The sequence below is a fragment of the Ovis aries genome, chromosome 1 (genome assembly GCF_016772045.2).
Source record: "Ovis aries strain OAR_USU_Benz2616 breed Rambouillet chromosome 1, ARS-UI_Ramb_v3.0, whole genome shotgun sequence".
NCBI lineage: Eukaryota > Metazoa > Chordata > Mammalia > Artiodactyla > Bovidae > Ovis > Ovis aries.
The window spans coordinates 51,964,458-51,992,064 of record NC_056054.1 but is presented as its reverse complement, the minus strand read 5'-3'; the positions used below and the strand labels follow the sequence as shown (position 1 = coordinate 51,992,064).

General features: G+C 38.1%; 1 protein-coding gene and 1 long non-coding RNA gene across 2 annotated transcripts in view; both read right to left on the bottom strand.

Annotated features, from left to right (window-relative positions):
- Positions 1-27,607, bottom strand: part of ACADM (acyl-CoA dehydrogenase medium chain) — an 88,844-nt gene that overhangs the window by 8,643 nt on the left and 52,594 nt on the right. The gene's annotated exons all lie outside the window — the stretch shown is intronic.
- LOC114112993 (uncharacterized) lies at positions 12,172-26,263 on the bottom strand. The gene is made up of 5 exons (XR_006059839.2): positions 26,175-26,263; positions 14,473-14,571; positions 14,298-14,361; positions 13,106-13,206; positions 12,172-12,334 (listed from the first exon to the last, which is right to left on the bottom strand). It is a non-coding gene; the product is annotated as an uncharacterized LOC114112993 (long non-coding RNA).

The following is a 27,607-nucleotide window of genomic DNA, read 5'->3' as shown; positions in this document are numbered from 1 at the left end:
ACAAAAGAAAGACCATGAGAAAATCCTTGAGGAGATAATAGTTGAAAACTTCCCTAAAATGGGGAAGGAAATAATCACCCAAGTCCAAGAAACCCAGAGAGTTCCAAACAGGATAAACCCAAGGTGAAACACCCCAAGACATATATTAATCAAATTAATAAAGACCAAACACAAAAACAAATCTTAAAAGCAGCAAGGGGAAAACAACAAATAACACACAAGGGGATTCCCATAAGGATAACTGCAGATCTTTCAACAGAAACTATTCAGGCCAGGAGGGAATGGCAAGACATACTTAAAGTGATGAAAGAAAATAAGCTACAGCCCAGATTACTATACCTAGCAAGGATCTCATGCAAATATGAAGGAGAAATAGAAAGCTCTACAGACAAGCAAAAGCTGAAAGAATTCAGCACCACCAAACCAGCTTTCCAACATATTCTAAAGGATATTCTCTAGACAGGAAACACAAAAAGGGTGTATAAACCCGAACCCAAAACAATAAAGTAAATGGATCACACTTATCAATAATTACCTTAAACATAAATGGGTTGAATGCCCCAACCAAAAGGCAAAGACTGGCTGAATGGATACAAAAACAAGATCCCTATATATGCTGCCTACAAGAGACCCACCTCAAAACAAGGGACACATACAGAGTGAAAGTGAAGGGCTGGAAAAAGATATTCCACGCAAATAGAGACCAAAATAAAGCAGGAGTAGCAATACTCATATCCAATAAAATAGACTTTAAAACAAAGGCTGTGAAAAGAGACAAAGAAGGCCACTACATAATGATCAAAGGATCAATCCAAGAAGAAGATATAACAATTATAAATATATATGCACCCAACATAGGAGCACTGCAATATGTAAGACAAATGCTAACAAGCATGAAAGGGGAAATTAACAATAACACAACAATAGTGGGAGACTTTAATACCCCACTCACACCTATGGACAGATCAACTAAACAGAAAATTAACAAAGAAACGCAAACTTTAAATGATACGATAGACCAGTTAGACCTAATTGATATCTATAGGACATTTCACCCCAAAACAATGAATTTCACCTTTTCTCAAGTGCTCACGGAACCTTTTCCAGGATAGATCACACCCTGGGCCATAAATTTAACCTTGATAAATTCAAAAAAATCGAAATCATTCCAAGCATCTTTTCTGACCATAATGCACTAGGATTAGCTCTCAATTACAGGAGAAAAACTATTAAAAATCCAAACATATGGAGGCTGAACAACACACTTCTGAATAACCAACAAAACACAGAAGAAATAAAAAAAGAAATCAAATTATGCACAGAAACGAATGAAAATGAGAACACAACAACCCAAAACCAGTGGGAAACTATAAAAGCAGTGCTTAGAGGAAAGTTCATAGCAATACAGGCATTCCTCAAGAAACAAGAAAAAAGTCAAATAAATAACCTAACTCTACACCTAAAGCAACTAGAAAAGGAAGAATTGGAGAACCCCAGAGTTAGTAGAAGGAAAGAAATCTTAAAAATTAGGGCAGAAAGAATTGCAAAAGAAACAAAAGAGACCATAGCAAAAATCAACAAAGCCAAAAGCTGGTTCTTTGAAAGGATAAATAAAACTGACAAACCATTAGCTAGACTCATCAAGAAACAAAGAGAGAAAAATCAAATCAATAAAATTAGAAATGAAAATGGAGAGATCACAACAGACAACACAGAAATACAAAGGATCATAAGAGACTACTATCAGCAATTATATGCCAATAAAATGGACAACATGGAAGAAATGGACAAAGTCTTAGAAAAGTACAACTTTCCAAAACTGAACCAGGAAGAAATAGAAAATCTTAACAGACCCATCACAAGCATGGAAATTGAAACTGTAATCAGAAATCTTCCAGAAAACAAAAGCCCAGGTCCAGACGGCTTCACAGCTGAATTCTACCAAAAATTTCGAGAAGAGCTAACACCTATCCTACTCAAACTCTTCCAGAAATTTTCAGAGGAAGGTAAACTTCCAAACTCATTCTATGAGGCCACCATCACCCTAATACCAAAACCTGACAATGACGCCACAAAAAAAGAAAACTACAGGCCAATATCACTGATGAACATAGATGCAAAAATCCTCAATAAAATTCTAGCAATCAGAATCCAAAAACACACAAAAGATCATACACCATGACCAAGTGGGCTTTATCCCAGGGATGCAAGGATTCTTCAATATCTACAAATCAACCAATGTAATTCACCACATTAACAAATTGAAAAATAAAAGCCATATGATTATCTCAATAGATGCAGATTAGGCCTTTGACAAAATTCAACATCCATTTATGATAAAACTCTTCAGAAAGCAGGAATAGAAGGAACATACCTCAACATAATAAATGCTATATATGAAAACCCACAGCAAACATTATCCTCAACGGTGAAAAATTGAAAGCATTTCCCTAAAGTCAGGAACAAGACAAGGGTGCCCACTTTCACCACTACTATTCAACATAGTTCTGGAAGTTTTGGCCACAGCAATCAGAGCAAAAAAGAAATAAACGGAATCCAAATTCAAAAGAAGAAGTAAAACTCGCACTGTTTGCAGATGACATGGTCCTCTACATAGAAAACCTAAGACTCCACCAGAAAATTACTAGAGCTAATCAATGAATAAAGTAAAGTTGCAGGATATAAAATCAACACTCAGAAATCCCTTGCATTCCTATACACTAATAATGAGAAAGTAGAAAAAGAAATTAAGGAAACAATTCCATTCACCATTGCAACGAAAAGAATAAAATACTTAGGAATATATCTACCTAAAGAAACTAAAGACCTATATAGAGAAAAACTATAAAACACTGATGAAAGAAATCAAAGAGGACACTAATAGATGGAGAAATATACCATGTTCATGGATCGGAAGAATCAATATAGTGAAAATGAGTATACTACCCAAAGCAATCTACAGATTCATGCAATCCCTATCAAGCTACCAGCGATATTTTTCACAGAACTAGAACAAATAATTTCAAGATTTGTATGGAAATACAAAACCTCCAATAGCCAAAAGCAATCTTGAGAAAGAAGAATGGAACTGGAAGAATCAACTTGACTGACTTCAGGCTCTACTACAAAGCCACAGTCATTAAGACAGTATGGTACAGTATGGTACTGGCACAAAGACAGAAATATAGATCAATGGAACAAAATAGAAAGCACAGATAAATCCACACACCTATGGACACCTTATCTTCGACAAAGGAGGCAAGTATATACAATGGAGTAAAGACAATCTCTTTAACAAGTGGTGCTGGGAAAACTGGTCAACCACTTGTAAAAGAATGAAACTAGATCACTTTCTAACACCACACACAAAAATAAACTCAAAATGGATTAAAGATCTAAATATAAGACCAGAAACTATAAAACCCAAGAGGAGAACATAGGCAAAACACTCTCCGACATACATCGCAGCAGTGATGCTCTATGATCCACCTCCCAGAATAATGGAAATAAAAGCAAAAATAAACAAATGGGATCTAATTAAAATTAAAAGCTTCTGCACAACAAAGGAAACTATAAGTAAGGTAAAAGACAGCTTCTGAATGGGAGAAAACAATAGAAATGAAGCAACTGACAAACAACTAATCTCAAAAATATACAAGCAACTTATGCAGCTCAACTCCAGAAAAATAAATGACCCAATCAAAAATGGGCCAGAGAACTAAATAGGCATTTCTCCAAAGAAGACATACGGATGGCTAACAAACACATGAAAAGATGCTCAACATCACTCATTATTAGAGAAATGCAAATCAAGACCACAATGAGGTACCATTTCACACCAGTCAGAATGGCTGCAATCCAAAAGTCTGCAAGCAATAAATGCTGGAGAGGATGTGGAGAAAAGGGAACCCTCTTACACTGTTGGTGGAATGCAAACTAGTACAGCCACTATGGAAAACAGTGTGGAGATTCCTTAAAAATTGCAAATAGAGCTGCCTTATGACCCAGCAATCCCACTGTTGGGCATACACACCGAGGAAACCAGAATTGAAAGAGACACATGTACCCCAATGTTCATCGCAGCACTGTTTATAATAGTCAGGACATGGAAACAACATGTCCATCAGCAGATGAATGGATAAGAAAGCTGTGGTACATATACACAATTGAGTATTACTCAGCCATTAAAAAGAATACATTTGAATCAGTTCTAATGAGATGGATGAAACTGGAGCCAATTATAGAGTGAAGTAAGCCAGAAAGAAAGACACCAATACAGTATACTGACACATATATACGGAATTTAGAAAGATAGTAATGATGACCCTGGATGCGAGACAGCAAAAGAGACACAGATGTATAGAATGGACTTTTGGACTCTGAGGGAGAGGGAGAGGGTGGGATGATTTGGAAGAATGGCATTGAAACATGGATACTATCATGTAAGAAATGAAGTGCCAGTCTATGTTTGATGCAGGATACAGGATGCTTGGGGCTGGTGCATGGGATGATCCAGAGAGATGGTATGGGGTGGGAGGGGAGGGGGATTCAGGATTGAGCTTGTATACACCTGTGGTGGATTCATGTCAATGTAAGGCAAAACCAATACAGTATTGTAAAGTAAAATAAAGTAAAAAAGAAAAAAAGCAGAGATATTACTTGCCAACAAACGTCCATCTAGTCAAGGCTATGGTTTTTCCAGTGGTCATGTATGGATGTGAGTTGGACTGTGAAGAAAGCTGAGCGAAGAATTGATGCTTTGAACTGTGGTGTTGGAGAAGACTTTGAGAGTCCCTTGACTGCAAGGAGATCCAACCAGTCCATTCTGAAGGAGATCAGCACTGGGTGTTCTTTGAAGGAATGATGCTAAAGCTGAAACTCCAGTACTTTGGCCACCTCATGCGAAGAGTTGACTTATTGGAAACGACTCTGATGCTGGGAGGTATTGGGGCAGGCGGAGAAGGGGACGACAGAGGATGAGATGTCTGGATGGCATCACTGACTCGATGGACGTGAGTCTGAGGAACTGCAGGAGTTGGTGATGGACAGGAGGCCTGGCGTACAGATTCATGGGGTCGCAATGAGTCAGACACGATTGAGCAACTGAACTGAACTGAACTGAATCAAGGGTACATTCTTTAGTGAAATGAATGAGGAAGTGGATATCTGCCTGGAGGAATAAACATAAAAACAACAACAAAAGTCACTGTGGATGACAGAAGACCACTGCAAGTACTCTGGATTTTGATCTGAGTGTGATGAGAAGGTATTGAAAGATTTTTGACATAAAGTGTTAAAAAGGAGATATAAGTTTTCTAAGCATAACTTACCTCAGTCTCGAACAAAGGATGAGAAAACTGGCTCTAATTAGCTTAGAAAAGATAAGATTCACATGACAGCCATAATGAAATAGCTGAAGGGTTATATAAACAAGGGAAAGAATTTGACTTGATAGGAGAAACCTACTATGAAATTATTCAAACTTACTGAACACCTATTATGGTATCAGGTGGTGAAATGATAAAAAGAAACGACACAATCCTTTCCTCAGGAGCACGTAATCTAGAAAAGCGTTCTAATGGTCAGAGATACCCCAAATGCAGCTGCTTCAGGAGCCTGTGACTCCCAGACAGGAAAACATGAGCTAGATGGTCTTTTCACAGATATGTGATAGAGCAAATTCAGATGACACATAAAGTTAACTAGATTACTCTCCTACTTGGAGATTCAAAGATGTTTTCAGCATCAACAACAACAAAAAGTATTACACAAATGAATTGTTCAGAAAAATAACACTTTAAAATAAAATTTTAAGTATTGATAACTTTGGAAATTTTTTCCTTAAAATGTGCTATTAGACATTTCTCTGGTTTATAATGTATAGTTTTAAAGAGCTTATGAAGTGTATGGGTTTGTGTTTCTATACAAAATGGATGGTTTTTGTCTTATTTGATTGCCAAGGAGAAATTTTATATTTTTTCGGCAGAAGCTACTATTGCTTCCATTGCAACTTGTCTTCATTCAGCTCAGATGATCAGTCGTGTCCGACTCTTTGCGAAACCATGAATCGCAGCACACTAGGCCTCCTGTCCATCACCAAATCCCAGAATTCACTCAGACTCACGTCCATCGAGTCAGTGATGCCATCCAGCCATCTCATCCTCTGTCGTCCCTTCTCCTCCTGCCCACAATCCCTCCCAGCATCAGAGTCTTTGCCAATGAGTCAAGTCTTCACATGAGGTGGCCAAAGTACTGGAGTTTCAGCTTTAGCATCATTCTTCCAAGGAAATCCCAGGGCTGATCTCCTTCAGAATGGACTGGTTGGATGTCCTTGCAGTCTAAGGGACTCTCAAGAGTCTTCCAACACCACAGTTCAAAAGCATCAATCCTCTGGTGCTCAGCTTTCTTCACAGTCCAACTCTCACATCCATACGTGACCACAGGAAAACCATAGCCTCGACCAGACGGACCTTAGTTCGCAAGTATTGCCTCTGCTTTTGAATATGCTATCTAGGGTGGTCATAACTTTTCTTCCAAGGAGTAAGAGTCTTTAATGTCATGGCTGCAGTCACCATCTTCAGTGATTTTGGAGACCAAAAGATAAAGTCTGACACTGTTTCCATTGTTTCCCATCTATTTTTCATGAAGTGATGGTACCAGATGCCATGATCTTCGTTTTCTGAATGTTGAGCTTTAAGCCAACTTTTTCCCTCCCCTTTCAATTTCACTCAAGAGGCTTTTTAGCCCTTTTCACTTCTGCCATAAGGGTGGTGTCATCTGCATATCTGAGGTGATTGATATTTCTCCTGCAATCTTGATTCCAGCTTGTGTTTCTTCCAGTCCAGCGTTTCTCATGATGTACTCTGCATAGAAGTGAAATAAGCAGGGTGACAATATACAGCCTTGACGTACTCCTTTTCCTATTTGGAACCAGTCTGTTGTTCCATGTCCAGTTCTATCTGTTGCTTCCTGACCTGCATACAGATTTCAAGAGGCAGGTTAGGTGGTCTGGTAGGTATTCCTATCTCTTTCAGAATTTCCACAGTTTATTGCGATCTACACAGTCAAAGGCTTTGGCATAGTCAATAAAGCTTAAATAGATGTTTTTCTAGAACTCTCTTGCTTTTCCATGATCCAGTGGATGTTGGCAATTTGATCTCTGGTTCCTCTGCCTTTTCTAAAACCAGCTTGAACATCAGGAAGTTCACGGTTCACGTATTGCTGAAGCCCATTTGGAGAGTTTTGAGCATTACTTTACTAGCATGTGAGATGAGTGCAATTGTGCAGTAGTTTGAGAACTGCCTTTCTTTGGGATTGGAATGAACAGTGACCTTTCCAGTCCTGCGGCCACTGCTGAGTTTTCCAAACTTGCTGGCATATTGAGTGCAGCACTTTCACAGCATCATCTTTCAGGATTTGAAATAGCTCAACTGGAATTCCATCACCTCCACTAGCTTTGTTCCTAGTGATGCTTTCTAAGGCCCACTTGACTTCACATTTCAAGATGTCTGGTTCTAGATGAGTGATCACACCATCGTGATTATATGGGTTGTGAAGATCTTTTTGTACAATTCTTCTGTGTATTCTTGCTACCTGTTCTTAATATTTTCTGCTTCTGTTAGGTCCAGACCATTTCTGTCCTTTATAGAGCCCATCTTTGCATGAAATGTTCCCTTGGTATCTCTAATTTTCTTGAAGAGATCTCTAGTCTTTCCCATTCTGTTATTTTCCTCTATTTCTTTGCATTGATTGCTGAAGGCTTTCTTAACTCTTCTGGCTATTCTTTGGAACTCTGCATTCAGATGCTTATATCTTTCCTTTTCTCCTTTGTTTTTCACTTCTCTTCTTTTCACAGCTATTTGTAAGGCCTCCCAGACAGCCATTTTGCTGTTTTGCATTTCTTTTCCATGGGGATGGTCTTGATCCCTGTCTCCTGTACAATGTCATGAACCTCCATCCATCGTTCATCAGGCACTCTATCTATCAGATCCAGGCCCTTAAATCTATTTCTCACTTCCACTGTATAATCATAAGGGATTTGATTTATGTCATACCTGAATGGTCTAGTGCTTTTCCCTACTTTCTTCAACTTAAGTCTGAATTTGGTAATAAGGAGTTCAAAATCTGAGCCACAGTCAGCTCCTGGTCTTGTTTTTGTTGACTGTATAGAGGTTCTCCATCTTTGGCTGCAAAGAATATAATCAATCTGATTTCAGTGTTGACCATCTGGTGACGTCCATGTGTAGAGTCTTCTTGTGTTGTTGGAAGAGGGTGTTTGGAACCAAAGCAAAAACAATACCTAGTTGTGGATGTGACTGGTGATAGAAGCAAGGTCCTATGCTGTAAAGGGCAATATTGCATAGGAACCTGCAATGTCAAGTCCATGAATCAAGGCAAATTGGAAGTGGTCAAACAACAGATGGCAAGGGTGACCGACATTCTAGGAATCAGCGAACTAAAATGGACTGGAATGGGTGAATTTAACTCAGATGACCATTATATCTACTACTGCAGGCAGGAATCCCTCAGAAGAAACGGAATAGACATCATGGTCAACAAAAGAGTCCGAAATGCAGAACTTGGATACAGTCTCAAAACGACAGAATGATCTCTGTTTGTTTCCAAGGCAAACCATTCAATATCACAGTTATCCAAGTCTATGCCCCAACCAGTAATGCTGAAGAAGCTGAATTTGAACGGTTCTATGAAGACCTACAAGACCTTTTAGAACTAACACCCAAAACGATGTCCTTTTCATTACAGGGACTGGAATGCAAAGTAGGAAGTCAAGAAACACCTGGAATAACAGGCAGATTTGGCCTTGAAATGCAGAATGAAGCAGGGCGAAGACTAATAGAGTTTTACCAAGAAAATGTCTTCATTACCACACTGTAATTCAAGAAAATTAGTATTTATTTTTATATAAATATATTAAAGTAGTATTCTCTACTATTATACAAAAGATTAATTGTCTTAAAAGATATTAATTTAGTATTCTTAAGGATATTAATATTCTTCAATAGTAGGAGAATATATTACAATAATATTCTTTTATTCATAACTATTTATTTATGAATAATTTATTTTGCATAATTGTATAAATCCTATGATACAATAATACAAATATAATAATACAATTTGGGTAAGGATCTGAGGGTCTACCAGTGTTGTGAGCAGGAGCCCAGTTTTATTCGCTGTTTTATTCTAAGTCCACCTGGTACACAGTATTCACAAATTTAGAAGAATGAGAATAACATTATAAACTTATTAGTGATGATGCTACCACATTATTTTTGTAGATTTTACTAAGGAATTTTGCATTGTTCTCTATTAAATTACTAACTTGTTTGGTCTTACACTCTAAAGGGACTGGAGGTAGTTTATATATTACATGTTTTTTTTTTTTTAAATCACAGTGAAGTAAAAGTAAACTAGAAGAATAATATACTATAACACATGCTTTGAAGTTCAGATAATTACTAACAGAGGACTATAAAACTGGCTCTATGCTTCCTACTTACCAAAACAAAAAATTCTATCTGTAAGTGTAAACTGGCATATAGCAAGGAATTCAGATATTAAGTGAATGGATGGATGAATGAATGGAAGTTAAAGAGAAACAAAGTTTCCCCTGGTATTAGCTATGAAAGAAATTTCTCTATTATATTGCAAAAGGGACACTATGTGAAGATATTCTTATAAAAACATAAGTACTTTATCTTACTGTATGCTTCTAAGCTGTTATATGCCCTATTTTCAGAAGAGATTTTGAAGCTAAGTAACTATATAAGATCCTACTGCTACTACATTGCTTGAAGATAGGTCTTGGGACCTCAACTTTAGCATTGTTTCAGTTACATTTCAGCTATTAATACTTCCCAGTTCCACTGGAAATGCATGCTTTTATGACAAGAGTTTTCTTTACCACTGTTAGGATTTTTCAGACACTTCAAAGTTCTTAGACCATGTTTGGACAAATAAGTTTACTGAAGGTCTTGCCTATGACAAGCTTGTTCTAACAGTCTAATACTTGTTTCTAGCCATCTAATATTGTATATATTTTAGGTATATGCTGTTTAAAAATTTCACCCAATTTTAAAAAAGAAATAGGTTTCTTATTTTATATATATATATATACATATATATATATATATATATATATATATATATATATACACAATAATGCAGTTAGTTTGATTTTTGGAAAATTTTTCTGTACTAAGTGGTATTGAAAAATAATTATACAGCTCCTTGCTCTGTGATAACCTAGAGGGGTGGGATGGAGGGAATAGGAGGAAGGTCTAAGAGGAGGGGATATATGTGTTGAGTACATATAGCTGATACACTTCATTATACAGCAGAAACTATAAACACTGTAAAGAAATTATACTCCAATAAAAAATAATTATAGTGTTACCCTTATTTATTTCTGTTCTCATATCCTCAAAAGAGTATAACTGATCACACGATCTGGCAAGAGATTAAGTCTTACAAATATGTACTAACCCTGTAAAGTTAAGCCCAAAGACTTATCTTTTTCTGTATAAATTTTTACCATGACATTATTTTTAAAAGCAACAATCTAAGGAATTTAAATATTCAATAATATGGACTAGTGAAATAATTTATAGTATATCAATTAGATAGTATATTATGTAGTAAAAATATCACAGTATTTAAAAGTAGAGCATAAAAGTGCTTATTATATTAAAAGGATATAAAACTGCACATATGACCATAACCATGAAAAATACATCTGTATGTATTAAAAATCAAATAGAATATACAGTAATACAGTAAGACAGTTATACCAGTTAACTTCATATCTGAGGGATTACAGACATTTTTGTTCTTCATATCTTTCTAAATCTTCTATATGATTTTCATAATCAGGAAAATTTTAAATATTAATTTCTAGAAAGTTTAAAAACAATAATACTATAATTTTATAAACATTATTGGGCATTAACTGAAACAGTATAAATTAAGCAACACTTTGAATTAATATACCTATTGATTATTTTCATGTTCACCCTTGGCTTTATATTTGAGTATATCAATTGCACTAGATACATATTTGAGTATATTATGAGCTAGAAGGGGGAAAATGTACAGCAAACTGTTATTAATTCAGAGATCGCAATATTTTAGTGACTAGAATGAGTATATTTTTACATATATTAAAGATATGAATAACAAACAAAACTGTCAAAGGAATGTTTAAAATATTTAAACTGCTTTTATAAGACTTTACTATTTTAGAAATACCTATTTATAACTAATAAGATAATTACAAATACTCTTATCAGTACATTAAGTTCTTCTAACCATCTCTCTATGCTACAATTTTTAGCTTGTTTCTAACATTTTATACATTACAAGAAAAGAACCTGGATGTTTCACACAATTCTTAGATAATATTGAAATTTAGCCTTCTAAGAAACTTCTCATTTGCTGGAAACAAATTGGACAATTAAGTAGGAAATACATATAAATGTCTTTTATTAGTTTGCCTGAAATTTAGGCCCTGAAATAAACTTAAAATATTTTCAAATGTTACTTTCTATTCTTTCAGACTGATTCTCACAAGTAGCTCAAAACTAATAACCATTTACTATGTTTCAGTATCACAATCAGACCCTAGACTGAAATCTGTTTCACTAATACCCAAAAGAAAGAAAAAATCCTTATGTAAAGTCACTTTCAAAATAAAACTCAGTATGCATGTGTGTAAAATGTATGAAAATATCTTTAAAAATCCAATTTAAAAATTAGAGTAAATCTAGAAAATTAAATAAAATCTATAACTCTCTCCTGAAGTCACTCAGTCATTCAACAGTTACCTTGTCAGTCATATTAATTTCTTATTAGTTCAATAAACTATTAGTTCAAACACCTAGAGTTATATATTCGATCTGAACTTCCTGACACACAGCTACTCAGTTCGAGAGCTCCAGAGTGCTCCATTAAGTAGATATTTCTTGCCTGGAAATAAGTTAGAGGATTCTTATGATACTTTTCTGGCATCCTAGAAACATCATAAGTAGGTTTTTTCTGAAACAGGCAAGAGAATAATTTTATGAAACTTTTGGCATCCCAGAAACACTACTGTACCTAAATATGTTGCTTTTGTTAACATGTTACATAGCCCAATGTATATATACAGACTGAAAAGGAAAAGAGCACGCTTATTCCTTTCTTCTTCTATTTTTATTCCTTTCTTAAATGTGAAATAAAGTAGCTGCTGCATATACTCACACACATTAATGGCTCCTCAGTCATTCTCCCAAATATTTTGTTGTTGATCATTTCCAGCAATAATAACAGGCATTTGCTGTCAACCAAAGGAAGTGACATTAAAAAGCAAGATATTTTAAAATTAGGTATGTCAATTCTTTCTTTATTTCTGGCCTCGCTGCACAGCTTGTGGGGTTTTAGTTTCCCAACCAGTGACTAAAGGCCCTCGGAGCAGTGAAAACTCAGAGTTGAAACCACTGGACTTCCAGGGAATTCCTAGTAAATTCAAATATAACACTATAATTCAAAACAAGACAACTATTTTTCCCAAGTGTAAGCCCAAAGAAATGGCCTTTATTCTGCCTCTAAGTCAGAGAGCTAACACCACAAGGATATAAATCTGTTAATCCAAGTATGCACATACAACTAAGTTATATAGGACTTGTTCGTAATGTAACATGTAAACATCTACTGTAGTAAAATGCACAGATAAATAATTAAATTTATAATAAATGACATGGTACATATGATCAGGTCTCCTAAGACTTATTCACTAAACTTCAGCATTGCCAGCAGTGGCAAAGTCATCCCTATCCTTCTCCTGAATGACCTTATCTAAGAATTGCCACTGAAGCCACAGCCAAGTGTACAGTTTCCCACAAGGACAGGCAGGACTCCCAGTACTAAACACAACAGGGTCAGAACAATCAACTCATGAAGTAAAAATCCAGGCTTCACCGCAGAACCTTGTGGGTTTGTTTGTTCGTTTGTTTTTAGAAGAAAACTGTGTTCTGCCAACTAACCTAACCTAGCAGGATTTTTCATTAACCACAGCTCAGTTAGCCAATTAATTTTCTAAATAACTTACCCCTAGAGAATTTGCTTCAATAGCAGTCTGAACCCCTGTACATCCATAAGCCAATTCTTCACTAATTAAACAGCTATCAAAACTTCCAAGTCCAAGACCTCCTACGATATCAAAATGTTTTAAGAGCCCACTGTAATACATAGCATATCTCAACAGAAATAAAGGCAAATTATTTAAATGACTTGCAATATAACAATTAGGTTAACTTAATCTTAAAAGCAAATTTACAAATACAATATCTATAACACAATAAATTAAAAGATTTTGCCAGTACAGTAACAAAGTATACTTTGCTATATAAAGCTAAAATTAGTTTTAAAATTTCTAAAAGCTCTCTTACTATTTGTAATGTGGACCTGTCTTCCTGCTTCACCTTGATTTTGTAAAAATTTGATTCAACTTTGCTAAAAGTTTGACCCTTTGAGGAAAGGAGTGAAAGTCTCAATTAAATGTAGAATTGAAAGTAGAATTTAAAAGCAACAACTCAACCAACCTAGACAGGGAATTAACAAGGATTAAGTTAACATTGTGATTTAATCACTAGGTCGACTGGGATTTTTAGCCTGCCAGGCTCCTCTGTCCATGGCATTCTCCAGGCAAGAATAATTGAGTGGGTTGCATTTCCTTCTCCAGGGATGTTCCTGACCCAGGGATTGAACTTCAGTCTCCAGCATTGCAGGCAGATTCTTTACCATCTGAGCTAACAAGGAAACCCCACTTTGGAACCAGTTATAAAGAAGGAAGAATGCCTCTGATTGTTGAGTACAAGGCTTCTAAAAGCTGGCAAACAGAAGTCTATACAGGGGCTGCTGCTGGTAAGTCGCTTCAATGGTGTCTGACTCTGTGCGACCCCACAGACGCAGTCCACCAGGCTCCGCCGTCCCTGGGATTCTCCAGGCAAGAACACTGGAGTGGGTTGCCATTTCCTTCCAATGCATGAAAGTGAAAAGTGAAAGTGAAGTTGCTCAGTCGTGTCCGACTCTTCGCAACCCCATGGACTGCAGCCTATCTGGCTCTACTATGGATTTTCCACGCAAGAGTACTGGAGTGGGGTGCCATTGCCTTCTCCACTATACAGGGGGCACATAGGTACAAAACCATTTAATGGTGACAAATATTTGAAAGAATGACTGAACAGAGTTTTAGAGTTTTCTTGTTCATATGCATGCTAGGATTAAAAAAGAAAGCTTACCACAACTTTCTGGAATGCGTGTATTCATTAAACCAAGCTCTCTTTTAATTAATGGGACAGGGTACTGAAAGAAATATAATAATAATAGAGAAAAAGTTATATTTAAAATCTACTTATATTTAAAATCTTGTAAAATTTGTCACAGACTTTCACTCCTAAAAGTGCATATACCTACCTTGCCGGTTTTATCATATTCTGCAGCAACTGGAATTATTTCCTCCCTGGCAAATTTAGGGAGCAGTGGCTTGAAATTCTTTCTGTTGTTCAGTGAATTCTAAGGGAAAGTTATTTTTAAAATATTTAAATAGAACAATGAGTTGAGAAAATGAAGTCAGTATGTGCTGCTGCTGCTAAGGTGCTTCAGTCGTGTCTGACTCTGCAGCCCCATAGACGGCAGCCCACCAGGCTCCGCCGTCCCTAGGATTCTCCAGGCAAGAACACTGGAGTGGGTTGCCACTTCCTTCTTCAAAGCATGAAAGTGCAAAGTGAAAGTGAAGTCGCTCAGTCATGTCTGACCTTAGCGCCCCCATGGACTGCAGCCTACCAGGCTCCTCCATCCATGGGATTTTCAGGCAAGAATATAGGAGTGGGGTGCCATTGCCTTCTCTGAGTCAGTATGTAGATATTTATAATTATAATGGAGACTTTCACCTTTGATAGCCAGAAAGTTACAGTGCAATGTGCTTTCAGACTACTCAAGATTTCACTGTACCATATAATTAAATCTATGTCAATATTAATGCCAAAAAGGTAGGTAAGATTTTCGCTTTTACAAATGAGTAACAGATACAAACAAGTTTTCTCTTCCCAGTATTAAAGTAAAAACAATTTTTCTTATTCTTAACTCTGAAGCAGAATCATATGTTTACTAATACTGAAATGAAACTAATATGTAAGACATATCCTGACCTCAAGAATCAATCTATTAGGAGGTAAGACATGACAAGTGACCATACACCAATTAAACTTGTACAAAATATCATAAGAATACCATAACTTCAATTTTACTCCTCCTTTAAACTCAGATAACTTAAGTTTACAAAGGAGCCCAAAGCAACTGACAAAAGTGGTGGGAAGGATTCTTAAATTAATGAAAGAAATAGGTGGCTGGACTAAGCACAGAAGCCAATTACTACTGATTTTTTCAATTCTGCACTAACATGCAGTTTTATTATAGTTGCATCCAACATTAAAGGATAGGTAAAATTTAAGAGCGATATATGATGTTTTGGGCAAGAAGAATGAAAGAAAAGACAGAAAGGTAAGAATGAAAAATAAGAATGTTTAGGACTATAGCAATAATTTGTATAGGATGTGTGAAATGAAATATAAAAGACATTAGAAATTTGGTATTCAATAGCCTAAAATCAAATATCTCATTTTACAGATAAAATCCAGAGTTCCAGAGAATATCAAGAAGAGAAAAGAAAGCCTTCTTAACTGAACAATGAAAAGTAGAGAAACAATAAAATAGGAAAGACTAGAGATCTCTTCAAGAAAACTGGATATATCAAGGGAACATTTCATGCAAGGATGAGCATGATAAAGGACAAAAATGGTAAAGACCTAACAGAAGCAGAAGAGGTGGTAAGAATACACAGAAGAACTATACCAAAAAGGTCTTAATGACCCACATAACCACAATGGGGTGGTCACTCACCTAGAGTCAGATATCCTGGAGTGTGAAGTCAAGCAGGCCTTAGGGAGCATTACCACCAACAAAGCTAGTTGAGGTGATGGAATTCCAGCTGAGCTATTTCAAATTATAAAACTGATGCTGTTAAAGTGCTGCACTCAATATGTCAACAACATTTGGAAAATTCAGCAGTGGCCACAGGACTGGAAAAGGTCAGTTTTCATTCCAAAAGGGCAATGTTCAAACTACTGTACAATTGCATTCATTCTGCATCCTAGTAAGGTTATGCTCACAATCCTTCAAGCTAGGCTTCAGCAGTACATGAACTGAGAACTTCCAGATATTCAAGCTGGATTTAGAAAAAGCAGAGGAACCAGAGATCAAAGTGCCAACATTTGTTGGATCATAGAGAAAGCAAGGGAATGCCAAAAAATATCGACTTCTGCTTCATTGACTACACAAACATCTTTGACTGTGTAGATCACAACACACTGTGGAAAATTCTTAAAGAGATAGGAATAGCAAACTACCTTACCTGTCTCCTGAGAAACCTGTATGCAGGTCAAGAAGCAATAATTAAAACCTAACATGGAAGAATGAGCTGGTTCCAAATTGAGAAAGGAGTATATCAAGGCTATATATTGTCACTGTGTTTATTTCACTTATATGCAGGGTACATCATGTGGAATACTGGACTGAAATACTGGCTGGATGAATCCTAAATTGTAATCAAGATCACCGGATATGCAACAACCACAGATATGCAAATGATACCACTCTAATGGTAGAAAGTGAAGAGGAACTAAACAGTCTCTTGATGAGGGTGAAAGAGGACAGTGAAAAAGCTAGTTTAAAATTCAGCATTCAAAAAATGAAGATCATGGCATCCAGTCCCATCACTCAGTGGCAAATAGAAGGGGGAAAAGTAGAAGCAGTAAGAGATTTTTTTTTCCCCCCTTGGATTCCACTGCTGACGGTGACTATAGCCATGAAATTAAAAGATGCTTGCTCCTTGGAGCAAGGCTTCCCTGGTGGCCTGATAAAGCATCTGCCTACAATGTGGGAGACCCAGGTTTGATCCCTGGGTCAGGAAGATCCTCTGGAGAAAGAAATGGCAACCCACTCCAGTACTCTTGCCTGGAAAATCCCATGGGTGGAGGAGCCTGGCAGGCTACAGTCTATGGGGTTGCAAAGACAGTACTGAGTGACTTCACTTTCTTTCTTTCTGCTCCTTTTGGGAAGGAAAGCTATGACAAACCTAGGCAGCATATTAAAAAGCAAAGACACTACTTTGCCCAACAAAGGTCCATCTAGTCAAAGCTATGGTTTTTCCAGTAGTCATGTACGGATGTGAGAGTTGGACCATACAGAAGGCTGAGTGATGGAGAATTGGTGCTTTGAATCATGCTGAGAAAATTCTTGAACAGTCCCTTGGAGAGCAAGGAGATCAAGCCAGTCAGTCCTAAAGGAAATCAGCCCTGAATGCTCATGGACGGACTGATGCTGAAGATTCAGTACTTTGGCCACTTGATGCGAAGAGCTGATTCATTGGGAAAGACCTGGATGCTGGGAGAGATTGAAGGCAAAAGAAGAGTACAGCAGAGGATGAAATGGTTAGGTAGCATTACCAACTCAATGCACAGGAATTTGAGCAAACTCTGGGAGCCAGTGAAGGACAGGGAAGCCTGGCGTCCTGCTGTCCATAGGGTCAAAAACAGTCAGACACAACTTAGCGACTGCACAACAACATATCAAGATTGTGAGTGGCAAAGGGTAGGGAAGACTAGGATATATTATGTACTGTTTGAGAACGTACTTTGATCCCATCACTATATGCTAGGATTTCACCTATGTCATATAATTTAATCTTCAAATAAACCTTGTCTTACAGATAGGTGCAACTGGTCACAGGTGTTATCACTGTTCCTTTACTTGATCTCCACAATCTCCCTCTGAAACACTTATATCTATCTCATCCTCTGTCACTCACCAAATCGCCACAGATTTCTACTGCTAGTCTCTTACTACTGGGTATGAATCTGTATGTGACAAACTGAAACTAAATAGCAATGATACCAAACCTATGTTAATATCTCAATAAGAAAATAAGAAGATACAGTGTCCCAAACTGCTATCCTCACACTGACGTGAACTTTTCACTTAAATCTGTTGAAAAAACTTTATATGGATGCTGACAATCTTAAAAATAAAAACTGAAAATGTTAACCCTAGGGAGTTTTGAGTTTGTTATTTTTCAGGGTATGACTTCATTATCTCAGCTGCCTTAATTTTTCTGAAACCAGGTGAATTGAGAAAATGGTTTTTAAACTAGAGAAACAGTAATACTTCTAAAAAAATCTCTGGGGCAAAGGATACAAAAAGTGTTATTATTTCATATTCTTTGCCTGGTCTCATTTTTTGGGGAAAAATGTTATTCTGTTTTCCCCAACACACATGGCTCAATCCCAAGACTAAGAACCACATTTAGCAACAAACTGCTGTTCCATATATGATGGCCAAACTAGACTCTGGCTTATTAGTAGAACCTAGCAATGTGTATCTAATAATGTTTAAGAAATATTTGTTGCATGCTTTTCTAAGTTGAAGACTATTCACAAAACAGTCAATTTGTTATTTATGAAAGATATTAAGAAGAGGTGTCAAGAATACACAGAAGAACTGTACGAAAAAGATCTTCAGGACCCAGATAATCATGATGATGTGATCACTAATCTAGAGCCAGACATCTTGGAATGTGAAGTCAAGTGGGCCTTAGAAAGCATCACTAGGAACAAAGCTAGTGGAGGTGATGGAATTCCAGTGGAGCTGTTTCAAATCCTGAAAGATGATGCTGTGAAAGTGCTGCACTCAATATGCCAGCAAGTTTGCAAAACTCAGCAGTGGCCACAGGACTGGAAAAGGTCACTTTTCATTCCAACCCCAAAGAAAGGCAATGCCAAAGAATGCTCAAACTACCGCACAATTGCACTCATCTCACACACTAGTAATGCTCAAAATTCTCCAAACCAGGCTTCAGCAGTACGTGAACCGTGAATTTCCAGATGTTCAAGATGGTTTTAGAAAAGGCAGAGGAACCAGAGATCAAATTACCAACATCAGCTGGATCATGGAAAATGCAAGAGAGTTCCAGAAAAGCATCTATTTCTGCTTTACTGACTATGCCAAAGCCTTTGACTCTGTGGATTACAATAAACTGGAAATTTCTGAAAGAGATAGGAATACCAGACCCTACCTGCCTCTTGAGAAACCTATATACAGGTCAAGAAGCAACAGTTAGAACTGGACATGGAACAACAGACTGGTTCTAAATAGGAAAAGGAGTACATCAAGGGTGTATATTGTCACCCTGCTTATTTAACTTATATGCAGAGTACATCATGAGAAACGCTGGGCAAACGCTGGGTTGGAAGAAGCACAAACTGGAATGAAGACTGCTGAGAGAAATATCAATAACCTCAAATATGCAGATGACACCACCCTTATGGCAGAATGAGGAACTAAAAAGCCTCTTGATGAAAGTGAAAGAGAGAAAAAGGCTTAAAGCTCAACATTCAGAAAACGAAGATCATGGCATCTGGCCCCATCACTTCATGGCAGATAGATGGGGAAACAGTGTCAGACTTAATTTGGGTGCCTCCAAAATTACTGCAGATGGTGATTGCAGCCATGAAATTAAAAGACGCTTACTCCTTGGAAGGAAGGTTATAACCAACCTAGACAGCATATTGAAAAGCAGAGATACTACTTTGCCAATAAAGGTATGTCTAGTCAAGGCTATGGTTTTTCCAGTGATCATGTATGGATGTGAGAGTTGGACTGTGAAGAAAGCTGAGTGCCGAAGAATTGATGCTTTTGAACTGTGGTGTTGGAGAAGACTCGAGAGTCCCTTTCACTGCAAGGAGATCCAACCAGTCTATCCTAAAGGAGATCAGTCCTGGATGTTCATTGGAAGGACTGATGAAGCTGAAACTCCGATACTTTGGCCACCTCATGTGAAGAGTTGACTCACTGGAACCCCAGTCCTGGGAGGGATTAGGGCAGGAGGATGCTGGGAGCCAGCATGAGGAATTCCACCTGTGACAAGGTCATGCGGCAGAGCCCTGATGGCAAGGCTAATCAGACCTCAGGTTTCCCCTGGAATTTCCTGAGCATCTACTCCCCCATAATAAGAATCTGCCTGCTTTTCCACTCTTCCGATATTCTCTGGGAAAATCTAATCAGGGCTTTAGTCTTCTGCATTTGAAAGGGATGTTTCAGCTTAAACCCCCTCTGATAACTCTCTAGCTTGCCTAACAGGTTCCCAGGACCTCTTACAGCTTGTGAGTTGCTTACAGCCCCCAACCAAGAGAGGCACAAAGCTTAAAAAGCATCTTAACGATATAGAGCCTTTTCTAAAGAGCTAAAAATTATATTGGTGATGGGCACTGCTGACTCAATGATTGCTGCCAGGCCTCCATATTCTTTATCTTTTAGGCACCTGGGAGGATGTTAATCCATGTAATCGGGATGTAGAAAAAGATATATAATAGTTTTGATGTTAGCAACACCAGACTTTTGAGTTAATTACTTTTCTTTTGTTATAAATCACTGCACTCCCTTTACTTGTTACAAATTGCTGTATCTTTGCTATGTAAGAATGTAATTTTCTTTAGTGCTTTCTGAGAGTGGCACCGGACTTTGGGAAGATCAACAAAAGTCAGTCTTCTAGTTAACAAACCCTTATCAGAAAAAGGCTGTAAAATGTTAATTGGCCCTTTTTGGCCAGAAGATGATGTAAATCACCTAAGACTTCTGTATACAATTAGGTATGCAGAGAAAAGCCTGGTTTTGATAAATGTCTGGACTGCTAACGCTGCATAACTTTGTGCTACCCATTGATCTCCATGTATTATCAAAAGTATAAAAGCCTTCTGAACAACAAAGCATGGACCAGTTTCTCAGACTAGTCTCTCGGCCTAGTTTCTTGGGAATCTGGCTCCCCTCGTGTCTCTCTCTCTTCTCCCTGTCCCTCCCTCTCCTCTTTACTCTAATTTCAGGCTGAATTCCCATCTGGAGCGGGTGGCTCACCAAGTCGACTTACTTGTCCTGGCTTTTAAGACCCACGTGAAAGAGAGCCTAAGGCAGGGCACCCTTCTATATTCAAGTGGGCGCTGGTGGCCCAACGTAGATGGTGCAAGCTCCTTGTCTGGAACTTTATTGGCCTTCCCTGTAAGCCAAGTTATTCAGCCTTGTTTCTCCACTTAATTTTCCTACTACACTATTTCTTCCTAATCTAATCTTACATTAATAAATAAATAATTTTTCCTCGCCAACGCCGTCCCTGCTTCCGAATTCCCCTGGATCCACCGGCTGTCCTGGCAAGTGGCGCCTGAACAGGCTCTTCGAAGGTAGGTTCTTCTGAGCAAAAGCTCCCCTGGAGCACTCTGTTGCTCCCCGGAGTGATTTAACTCCCCCTGGAGTACTTTCGGTTACTCCCCAGTGTTGAGTGTTTGGGATGGCTAGGACCCCACTCAGGGTGCTGCAGACCCCTGTAGGATAGACAGGGTGAGTAGGAGTGGGAAGTGTTGAAGGGTTTAAGAGAAACCTGGTTTTCTAGAGGTTGAAAGAAACCTCCTTTCTTCGGGTTAAAAACCCCCTTGGCTAAGGTAAAACCTTTTGTCAAGGCAGACTTTTCTATAAGACTTAATTTTCTGACATGGGTAACAGTGAATCAAAAGAAAGACAGCTTTTTATAGGAGTAATCTTGCAGTTGCTAACTAAATGAGGAATTAAAGTTAAGAAATCCAATATCATTCATTTTTTCATTTGTACAAGAACAGTGTCCTTGGTTTCCAGAAGAGGGCACTGTTAACTTAGATACTTGGGAGAGGGAAACAATTAAAAATTTACCATGCTGAACATGGCTCAGAAAATGTGCCTACTGACACCTTTCCTTATGGAATATAATTAGGGACGCTCTAGACCCTGCCCTGAATCTGAAAAAGTACATCTTAAAGAGGAAAGTGCAGAGGAAAAGGTATCTTTCGAAGAGGAGAGTGAGGAAAAGGAGGCTATACCTAGCTATCGGCAGTTGAATGAAATGTTAGCTGCAATGACTGCCCAGGAAAAAAAGATAGAGATGAGAAAAAAGACCAGTTTTCAGATGAGAAGATTTGGAAGAGGAAGTAACTCAAGATCATTCTGATGAGGATTGGCCTTTATTAAATAAAGATGCTCCAAGGAGTTTAAGAGAAACTTCTCTAATTAGATCACCTGCCCCAAGGAGTTTAAGAGAAACTTCTCCAATTAGATCATCTGCTCCAAGGAGTTTAAGAGAAACTTCCCAACCAGACCACCTGCTCCCAGGAACTCAAGATTTCCTCAATTAAGCCTTCTGCTTCCAGAGGCTCAAGAGAAATGTCCCTATCACGTCATACGCCTCTAGGAGCTTAAGGCAGACATCCCCAGATAAAACATCCATAAGATCTAAACACCAAACAGATAAAAAATCCCCAAAGTATGAAGAAAGTGACATAGGACACCCCTTGCCCCCCCTCCTCCCTGTAAGGGTGAGGTCTCCACTAGAAGTTCCCCGAAGAAGGGTTTTCTAGCCCCAATGATGAATTTGACCCCACCTTGAGGCTTGTCTCCCCATAATATTTGATAGAAGTGGTGGGGAGGAGCCCCCACTGGGAACCCATTCCAATGAAAATGATAAGAACTCAAACAGGCTTAGGCTGTATGGGCCTAAAGCCCCGTACACTGTATCATTGGTAGAGGCTTTAGCAGGGAAAATGGATGACACCCTATGACTGGAAGACAGTCGCTAAAGCTTGTCTGTCTGGAGGGCAATATGTACTTTGGAGAGCTGAATATGAAGATCTTGCCCCAAAACAGGCTTGATGCTAATCAAAGATACGGCCCAAGATACATTGTAAAAAGGTTAAGGGACTAATGATTTTGGAACACTTAGAGATCAGATGGGATTAGACAGAAACACTCTAAACCAACCGCCTGCGCCTCGGGCTTGGCGCTTGTTACCTGAAGGGAAAAAGAATCAACCTCTTCCTTCTCAAATGTTAAACAAAACCAGAAGAGCCATATGATGACTTTATATCAAGACTTGCAGAGGCAGTCCACAGAGTAATTTCCAATACTGAGGCAGCTGGAATACTGATAAAACACTGGCATTTGAAAATGCTAATTCTACCTGCCAGGCTATTCTACGTCCTATTAAAAAAAGCTGGGCAAATAATAGATTATATCAGGCAATGTGCAGATGTAGGACCAGCAATGATGCAGGGCATTGCCATAGCTGCAGCCATAAAAGGAAATTCTTATCAGCAGGCAGTACAGGCCTTTTTACAAACAGGAATAACCTGTCAAAGAGTCATTCCAGTAGTCCAGGCCAGAATATTGGTTTATTCAAGGCCTGCTTCTCTTGCGGACGGGAAGGGCACTTTATGCGCGCTTGTCCCCAAAAGCAGCGGTTCTTCTCTGCCGAATTCTTCCTCCCAGCTGTGTCTGCTAATCTCCCAGGTCTCTCTGCCCTTGTCAAAAAGGATATCATTGGGCAAAAGAATGTAGGTCACAATTCCATAGAAATGGAGCTTTTCTGGGCCTAACCAGCAGTCGGGAACGGATTGAGGGGCCAGCCCCAGGCCCCGACAACAATTGGGGCAGCTTCACTGAACCCATTCATTCCCTTCGTCCTGTCGCAGAACTCATCAGAGCAACCCCAGGCAGCGCAGGACTGGGCCTCAGTTCCACCACCTCAACAATATTAACACCAGATAGCCCCACTATAAAAATCCCTGCAGGAGTTAAAGGCCCATTACCAACAGGTTTAGTGGGAATTATATTAGGCAGAAGTTCCATAGCTATGCAAGGTCTCACAATTATCCCTGGAGTAGTTGACTCAGATTATACAGGAGAAATCCAGATAATGATTTCACCTCAACTAAATTCCAAATTCATCAGGGACAAAGAATAGCACAGCTTTTGCTTTTGCCTTACTGCACTGCCATAGGGCACATAGCTACTCAGAGTGAAAGGCAGGAGAAAGGATTTGGGTCTAGCGATACGGTTTTTTGGATAACAGAAATTACTCAGAAACGTCCTATGAAAACTATCCTGATTAATGGCAAGTCTATTGCGGGGTTATTAGACACAGGAGCAGATGTTTCTTGCATTCAGGAAAAGACTGGCCCAGCTCCTGGCCCACACATACTACTGAAAATAACTTGGTGGGGATAAGAAGAGCCCCACAGTAGCCAAAAGTGCAAAAATTATAGATTGGCAATTTGAGGATACCTGTGGAACTTTCCAATCTTATGTCGTTCCTTCCCTCCCCTTTATCCTGTGGGGAAGGGACGTGCTATCTCAAATGGGAGTGTTACTTTTAGCCCTGATGATAAAGTAACCTCTCAGATGCTGCAAATGGGCTATGATCCATCAAAAGGATTAGGTAAATAGCAGACAGCCCTCCAATAGCCCCTGGAACACTCCTATTTTTGTCATTCAGAAAAATTTGGTAAATGGCAACTTTTACAGGATTTGAGAGCAATTAATGCCACCATGGAGGACATGGGGGCTTTACAACCTGGGCTCCCTTCCCCAGTAGCCATTCCAGAGGGGTATAACATAATTGTGATTGATTTACAAGATTGTGTTTTACCACTCCTTTAAATGCTGAGGATCTTAAAGATACAGAGCCTTTTCTAAAGAGCTAAAAATCATATTGGTGACGGGTTTTCACTGTTGACTCAATGATTGCCAGGCCTCCATATTCTTTATCTTTTAGGCACCTGGGAGGATGTTAATCCATGTAATCGATGTAGAAAAGATATATAGTAGTTTTGATGTTAGCAACACCAGACTTTTGAGTTAATTACTTTTCTTTTGTTATAAATCACTGTACTCCCTTTACTTGTTACAAATTGCTGTATCTTTGCTATGTAAGAATGTAACTTTTTTAGTGCTTTCTGAGAGTGGCACCGGACTTTGGGAAGATCAACACAAGTAAGTCTTCTAGTTAACAAACCCTCATCAGAAAAAGGCTGTAAAATGTTAATTGGCCCTTTTGGCCAGAAGATGATGTAAATCACCTAAGACTTCTGTATACAATTAGGTATGCAGAGAGAAAAGCCTGGTTTTGATAAAGTCTGGACTGCTAACGCTGCATAACTTTGTGTTACCCATTGATCTCCATGTATTATCAAAAGTATAAAGAACCTTCTGAACAATAAAGGATGGACCAGTTTCTAGACTAGTCTCTCGGCCTAGTTTCTTGGGAATCTGGCTCCCCGTGTCTCTCTCTTTCTCCTCTCCCTCTCTACTCTTTACTCTAATTTCAGGCTGAATTCCCATCTGAGTGGGGTGGCTCACCAAGTCGACTTACTTGTCCTGGCTTTTAAGACCCACGAGAAAGGGAGCCTAAGGTGGGGCACCCTTCTATATTCAAGTGGCACTGGTGGCCCAACGTAGATGGTGCAAGCTCCTTGTCTGGAACTTTACTGGCCTTCCCTGTAAGCCAAGTTATTCAGCCTTGTTTCTCCACTTAATTTTCCTACTACACTATTTTCCTAATCAAATCTTATATTAATAAATAAATAAGTTTTCTCGCCAATGCCATCCCCACTTCGAATTCCTGATCCACTGGGCTGGACCCCAGCAGGAGGAGAAGAGGATGGCAGTGGAAGAGATGGCTGGATGGCATCACCAACTCGATGGACATGAGTCTGAGTGAACTCCAGGAGTTGGTGATGGACAGGGAGGCCTGGCGTGCTGTGATTCATGGGTCGCAAAGAGTCGGACATGACTGAGCAACTGAACTGAACTTATCTACTTAAAAATGGCAGGAATATATATACATGCTGCTAAGACAGATGTATGTATAGGGTACTATAGCTGAAGAAGAAAATAAGATCAGAAAGGATGGGTGTGACTAACAGTGAACAATCTACAAGTGGTGACAGATATTACTAAATTTGTTTACAAACATATTCCAGATAATTACATATAAAAGTCGCATATATGGACTTCTCTGTTGATCCAATAGTTAAGACTCCAGTTTCCACTGCAGGGAATACAGGTGTAATCCCTGGTCAGGGAACTAAGGTCCCATATGCCATGTGGCAGCCAATAATAAATAAATAATGAAATAGAAAGTCTTTTTAAAAAGTTTCATATATATATAACAAATACAAGTTTAAAATCAAAACACAAAACAAAATATATACCAAAACTAAGTCCTGATCCTGGCTCACATTGTACCACAGTTTTTGTATGTTGTGATCTCCAGCCAAAACGAGAAAGACTTCTCAGTACCTGTAAAGAGTAATTTTATTACAACAAATTTGGGAATTTAAACATCAGTCAAGTAGAATACTGATAAGTATTTACAAGTAAACAGAGCAACTTGTTTGACCATATTCAGGAAAACAGTTTAAGTCATTACTTAAATGCCTTCAACCATAATTTGATTTTTGTATTAAGTCAATTATCAGATGTTTTAACACCTATCATAAAGGAATTTTTAAAAAATGCAATGCAAATAAAACTAATCAGTAGCTTTGTACTACTAAAATGGAATATTTCCAAGACAAGTAAGTCAGAGATAGTAGTAGACTTAGAACCACTGTTCCAGAAATCTCACCTTCAAGCACCAGAACACCTTGTAACTGGGGAATTGCAATAGGGGCAAAATGAATAGTATCACTCTACATTCAAGAGTTGCCTCATTTATCAACTTTGGTTCCCTGTCCCTGGTAGACTCCAAGAATGTCTCTGGGAATCTTCCCTTGAAGAACTCCATTTTGTAAGATTCTCACTTGAACAAAACAAATTAGCTTGAAAGCATGCTATATTTTCTGCTGTTGTCTGTAAGTATTCTTAGAATGTTCTGAGCCAAGAGTCAGCACACTATGGTACCCCCAGTTTTATAAATAAAATTCTGTTGGAACACAGTCAGACCACATTGTCTATTGCTGCTATCACAGCAGAGCTGGGAAACCACATGGTCCACAAAGCCAAAAATATTTACTCTCTTTACAAAAAAGTTTCCTAACCCTATTTTAAACCATTACTCAACTATTTGTCTTAATTTCTGAAATCTACTCATATTTCTTCAAAAAGATATATAAAAATATAATCAGATATTATTTGCAACTATTTTTATATTCATAGAAAGAAAGGATATAATCAGATATTGTTCCTTGCAATCTATTTTTATACTCATAACAGTTCAGTATACACAAAAGTAACCACTTGCATTTATTAAAGTTATCAAACTGGAAACCATACTGGAACTCTTGAGTAAATGTTAAGGAGCAGCAAAAATTACACAATTTACAGTTTAAGGAATTTGACAGAACTAAATTTTACTAAGCTAGACACTGAAAGAAAAGAGAAATTCAACAATCTACTAAAAGATGAAGGACTGAACTTGCTTATGTTTTTCAAAATCTGTGAAAAGAAACTGTCCACTTTGTGATAACAACTTCCAACTCTTGGTAAACAGAATTACCTGCATGTAAAGTGACAAACAGACTATCAAATGTATTAATTTAAATAACCCTTTCAATAATATATTTTATACTACAATTTTTTAAATTACAGAATATAGAAATTCACATTTTCTTTGTAATTTTCATTAATTTTATTTCGGAGTTAA